This window comes from Pygoscelis adeliae, unplaced genomic scaffold, assembly GCF_000699105.1.
Source record: "Pygoscelis adeliae isolate BGI_AS28 unplaced genomic scaffold, ASM69910v1 Scaffold53, whole genome shotgun sequence".
NCBI lineage: Eukaryota > Metazoa > Chordata > Aves > Sphenisciformes > Spheniscidae > Pygoscelis > Pygoscelis adeliae.
Genome location: NW_008824468.1, coordinates 706737 through 712634, shown reverse-complemented (window position 1 = coordinate 712634; position 5898 = coordinate 706737).

Below are 5898 nucleotides of genomic sequence, written 5' to 3'. Positions count from 1 at the left end.
GAGACTTGCCGTCCTGGAGCCCGGCCAGCTGAATGCGGAGGTCTCGCTGACGCAGCTGCAGGGAAAACACCAGCTACGTGTGGAGCAGGGACTCAGGAAACCATTGCGTAATTCACTGCTGCACAGCATTACCTCAGGCCGGAGGCTAGCTCAGAGATGTGCTTCATGCCTCCCTTTCTTTGAGTTGACCAGGTTTCTTTCCTTCAGCTAGCACACGTTTCCTCCTCACAGCGCTCGCTCCCCTGGGCTCTCCCTCCACACGCCTCGGGGGAGCAAAAGCTGAGCCGAAGGAGCACACACACGCACACGGGCACGCGCCGGCTGATGGCAGCGCCGATGAAACCTGCAGCGTCCAGCTGTTTGCCTTGGTTTAAATAATTCACCTCACGTAACAGACTCAGCTTTGCCCAGTTGTTTTGCTTGCCTGGGCAGGATTGCTTAAATGCTTTTTTTTTTTTTGGAACTCAGGTTTCAGAGAAGTGGCCGCAATTTAAATAATGGCATTAGCTGCTGTCTGAAACAAAACATCACACGACTCGCACGCCTGCCACTAATGTTTAATCTCACTACAAACTCAAAGCAGGCCGTAACTTCACCATCCAGGCACGACTCCCTCCCAGGACTCTTCTTTCTTCCCCCAAGACCTGGCTAACTTTTTCGTTGTCGAGCAGGTTTTTGGTAAGTGCAACCTTGATGGGGGGCTTCAGGGCCCATCAGGAACTCAGACTATTCCCCGCAGGGAGCTCGTGGAGGAGAGGCTGTAAGGCTGAAGATGGTGGACGTGGGCTCTGGGGTAGGAACGCAGGCCGACACCAGTGCAGCACTGCCAGGTGCACTTCTCTGGTTCCCCGGGCCTTGCCCTACTGCACTCTGGCTTTTTTGCTATCAGAAACACTCACTGTGGTTGATAACAGAATAAAGTACAGGTACATAACTCTACCGAAAATAGGGAGGGGGGAAAAAAGAAATCCATCTTCAAACCAGTTTCGGTTTCATTTCACATATTTACCGGAGGCCAAAGCAAGAGATAAAAAGCCCCAGGGGATAATTAGCTCATGAGGATGAAAAACAAACACCGGTTGCAGAAACTCCTCTAAGTTAAATAGTTTTGTTTATTTGCATTTGGACCTTTGCGTATTTCTATTGTTCACACAGCAGGTGTGAGGTTGTCACGTTCACTCAAAGGGAAAAGACATCTCCATCTTCTTGTGCGCTGTTTCCCTTCTCCACCAAAACAGGTTAAAAAGAATAGGCTTTGGTAAGATGAAACCAGATGCCTGTCCTCTCCTGAAAGTTTGCTGTACAGCATGATGAGGTGGCTTCACGTCTTCCAAATCACCCCCCAGGAGCGCACCGTGCGAGGAAGAGACATGAACCCCTAAAATTCCTACTAGAAACCTTCTTCCACCTGGGGAAAAAAGCATGAGAGAGACGGTAGCTTTCCACATGAAAGCCCACCGGTGTTTCCAAGCAACCTGGATATTGCAGTGGTGTTTTCAAAATACACTGGTAAAAGTGCAGGGTGAGATTTTTCAAAGCTGATTACTATAATTAGGCACCCAGATACCACTGCAAAGATACCTTTGAACAGTCTTCCTCTAATTGCTCTCATGATGAGCAAACTCCAGTCTGGGCTCTTCACAATCTCCCCGAACTTTCACATTTGACCCGTTCCAGTCACCGACGTAGAAACACCACTGCACAGCTCGTACAGAAGGAAACAAAAGGACTTGTCGTTTTGGTCTATAGTCTTGTGCCTTTTGCAATCAGTTCATATGGTACAATTTTGGTTTTTCCCCCAGCCAACTTCCTATCATGGGCTAATACAAATGTACAAGAACATTTCCCACCACACAGCCTGAATATGTTTTAGCTACAGCTGCAGGCATGTGGGTCTTCTTTTTTCCCCATTTTTTCAGAGCCAGTGTGGAGGGAAGGCTCAAAATCTGCGTTCACCACTCCTAGAGGTAATAACCTCTGTACAGAGCTGTTGCTTTGCCATTGGGGCAGAAAATGTAAAGAAAAAAGGAGGCAGGAGGAGAGGTCTGCAGCAGTGAAGGGATGCCAGGTGCAGGGGCTGACCATGTGGGCTGCCACGGGGAGCCACGTGCCCCGCGGAGGCAGTGTCATCAAGGGAAATGGTTTAGGCTTTATTCTTTCCAAGTAAATGTAATCAGAAGAAACTAGAAGACTCTTATTTTGCAAAATCGGAAGTCTCAGAGGTAAATTCCTGGGATACATTAATACTTTCTGGATTATTTTTACCTCCCATCAATCTCATTAGCCATAACTCAATGGATTAGCAAGCACTGGATTCAGTGGTGCAGGAGCAGGAATTACTTGCTGCTGAAGAGCAACAGGCAGAACTGGCAGATAGAGGCAGCAACAAGCGCTAGCATCAAAGAAATAACACTATATTAAACCCGTTTTAAACAAAACTAGCTGAAAATTCAAGGGATAATGGCAGTCAGTGTATGCTGTTCCTTAGCCAGGCAAGGAAGCACGCCCATTTCATGTAACTACATATCTCTGAAAGCTGTCAGACTGTAAATAAGACTGATAAAACAAAGTCCACCACATTACAAAGTACAGCTGGTCCAAATGACGGTGAAGTGAGGACAAGGTTAAAGAATCCCAGAGGAAAAAAAAAAACCTTTTCATAAGCAAATACTCAGGATTTATGGGCAACAGTTGACTACCTCCTCAGCACAGGGAAGTAATAAAATGATCCTGCATTTCCATGCTGAGTTTGCCGTCACCAAGGTTTGACTGAAATTTGATTACCAAAGTTCTGAGGGGAGTCATGCCCAGGGGAAACCTTGTGTGTGTGTGTGAGGAAGCTGTGCAATGGCCAGAACCCCAGGGCTCCTTTTCTTGCCATTTGGGCTTGGCGTTAGCAAGCTGTTATTTTCTGCCGTTAAAAGCCAAAGTACTTTTTCACCCCTGCAGTTCAATGTACTCAGACATCCCTGCTTCATTCCCAGGCAGGACCAGGTTTGCCTCTATGCACCCATAGCCACGCGCCTCTCCAGCACAGTTCAGGCAGCTAGGGTTTCCCTTACACATGCTTACGTCTGGTTTCTCAACTAGGGTATTTTCTGGAAAAAGCACAGGACTGCGAAAGTCAAAGGTCCTCTTAACACAGATCTAAAAGCAAGAAGAGTTCGTGAGGTGTAGAGGAGGATGTGACATTATCTCTTGTTCTTAGAGAAGCTGTTGAGCTTTTGGGATCCAAGAAATGATGGTCCTTTCATTTAAAATATAAAGCATCAGGTGCTCCTGTTCGCAGGAGTAAAGAATGTAAAACAAATGTAAACCTGCCTAAAGCCATGTGCAGCTTGCAACAAAAGGGTTAGAAACACAAGTATGCTGCGAGCTGTGCTGGGCCAGCCCTCGCCACTTGCTGGCATGCAGCCCCAGCTCCTCAGCTGGCTGGGCTGCCCCATGCGCTTCATAGCCCCAGTGTTATGGGGACAGCGGCACTTGCAGCTGGTCCTTCTGTTTCATGATCTTTTCTAAATTCAGCCATGGTGGTCTTACTTTACACAGCTCCAAACAGCACCCACGTCCCCCCACCAAACCCATCACAGGCGCTGCAGTACGTGTTTCAGAGGAGTTTCTGTGGGAGCTGGTGCAGGATGGAGGGGCACGGAGATGGCCATGAGCAGCTGGAAGCCCTCAATCCCTTGGTGCACAAGCACTTGCCCTGCATTGAAGATCCCGCCGAGTACTCCACAGGAGAGCTGGCTGCCTGGGGAAATGATCACAGACAACTCCAAGTGTCGAAGTCTCATAGCGTCGTCCCTGGTGCTACTGCAGCCAGCAAAACCTGCCTGGCTGCAGCGTGGGGAACATCTGCAGGCTCAGAGCCTGCTGACACACCACGTGAGCGCCAGCCAAAGCCAAAACAATGTCCCTTTCAGGTGAGGCTGAGCCCCAGCAATCTCATGACATGGCAAACAGTATTTGGGAAGAGCCCAGGTACGTCCCAGCCAGCTTCTCTGCAGTGGGGTTGAGCTGCGGCAGCCGAGATTTAGCGCCTGCTGGGACATGAAAGCCAGAGTCGTGGCCATGGGCTCGCCGTGGTCTGCGGTGGGAGCACAACAGAGGAGAAACCTGCTGAGATAAACGTGGGAAGACGTGGGGAGCAGACGTGGGTTTGTCCCTCCTCAGGCGTTTGGGCACCTGACCAGCTGGCAGGGAGGCCCAGGCTCCCCTCTGCTGCCGGGCTCCCTCGGCAGCCATTTTACATCATGGAGGAGAGGAAGCTCACACTTCTCCTTCAGGCAAGGACGTGTCTTGTCTGAAGAGATTTTTGGACTTGAATGTGATATGCAAAGGGTGTGTTATGGGGCCATGGATGCACACTTGGGTATATGCCTCACAGGCTGCTGCCCAGCACAACACTTGGTAAAACATACACCGAGTTTTATAAGCGAAGAACTACAGTCCCCTGCAGCGAAACAGCAGGCATTCCCAAAAACAGGTTTCTGCAACACAGCTGGCATGAAACTTTTTCCAGAGAGCCTCTTCTACCAAACCCCTGTAAACTCGGCTGCCGCCTCGGCCAGGCAGCTGCCGGCGGTTGGGGCCTGCACGCATGCATTTCGGGAGGGCATCAGGGTGTCCCTGGGGCCAGGCGAGTATGGCCAGGAGGATGTTCAGGGCTGCCCTTGAATCAGACCTTACTGCAACACCTGCCAATGACCTCCAGGGACATCCGGCGGGGTTGCCACCATTAACTAAACACCCTTTTCTTCAATGTAGTTTATTAAATCACAGAGCCTCATAGCTATGTGTGACTCGTATAATGTGTGAGTGAGCACATGTACATGAGTTCCTCTTCTTTTACTCCGTTAAAGCTATCGTTAAAAGACTTTTCCCACAGAAATATAGTAGAATTTTACTTAATTCCCAGCAAATACAGTACCTGAGTGATAACATGCATAAATAATGCATAAGTTGCACCTGGTCATGACGCATTTTTGCGTTATTTCCATTAAAGGAGTAACGGTGAACTTCTAATGACCATATCGTGAGGAAGCCTACAGAAATTGTGCTGAAGACACTAAACGCTGCATTTATGTATAAAGTAATTTATTCTAAGTGTTTTATTCTTGAGACAAGCAACAGTACTATTAGAGCATTAAATAAGAGACTTTTACAACCACCAGTAACAAGTGCGTACTATGCCCTCTGTTTTGGGAATTGCTGCCCGTTGCAACCAACCGCCATGTTTTGTGTAGCCTTTGCCCAGCCAAGAAAGACACGCTCCACCCGGCAGCCCCAGTGTGTCCCCAGCCACATCCCAGCAGGGCGAGGAGCTGGTCCCCACAGCAACAACCAGCAGCCCCAGAGCGCCCCAGCTCCGGCCGGTACCTGCCGGCTGCCTCCCTGGAGGTGTTACGGGGCTTTTTGGCATGGGAGGAGAGCCCACATCCCGCTGAGCCCCACGCCGGGGATGACTAATGGCTGAGCCACATCTCCGGTGCAATCCTGTTTGCTTACAGTGAGCCCACCTCCCCTCTTTTCCTGGAGGGCAGGGGGTGGCTGGGTGCCATTTGGGCTTTTCTTCTTGCCTTTCATTTTGGAAAAAGGGCAGGGGGCCCTAAGGCGAGCCCCTGGGCCAGCCACGTTGCCCTGACGTGCGGAGCGCAGGGTGTCAGCATTGCCTCAGGACCACCTTCCTTAGGCTGTCACCTCGCGAGAGGCCTCGGTGCAGCCTGACGCCGCGGGTTCGTGCCAGGGCCGCCTGCAATACCAGCTTCCTGCAAGTGAGCCCTAAAAATACCGGTCACGCATCCCGCCAGTTTCTTTTTAGTCAGAGGCTCCGTGATACTGGGTTTTATCTGTCCTTTCCTGCCCTTCCACAACCCCTCATGTCACTGACTCATCTGA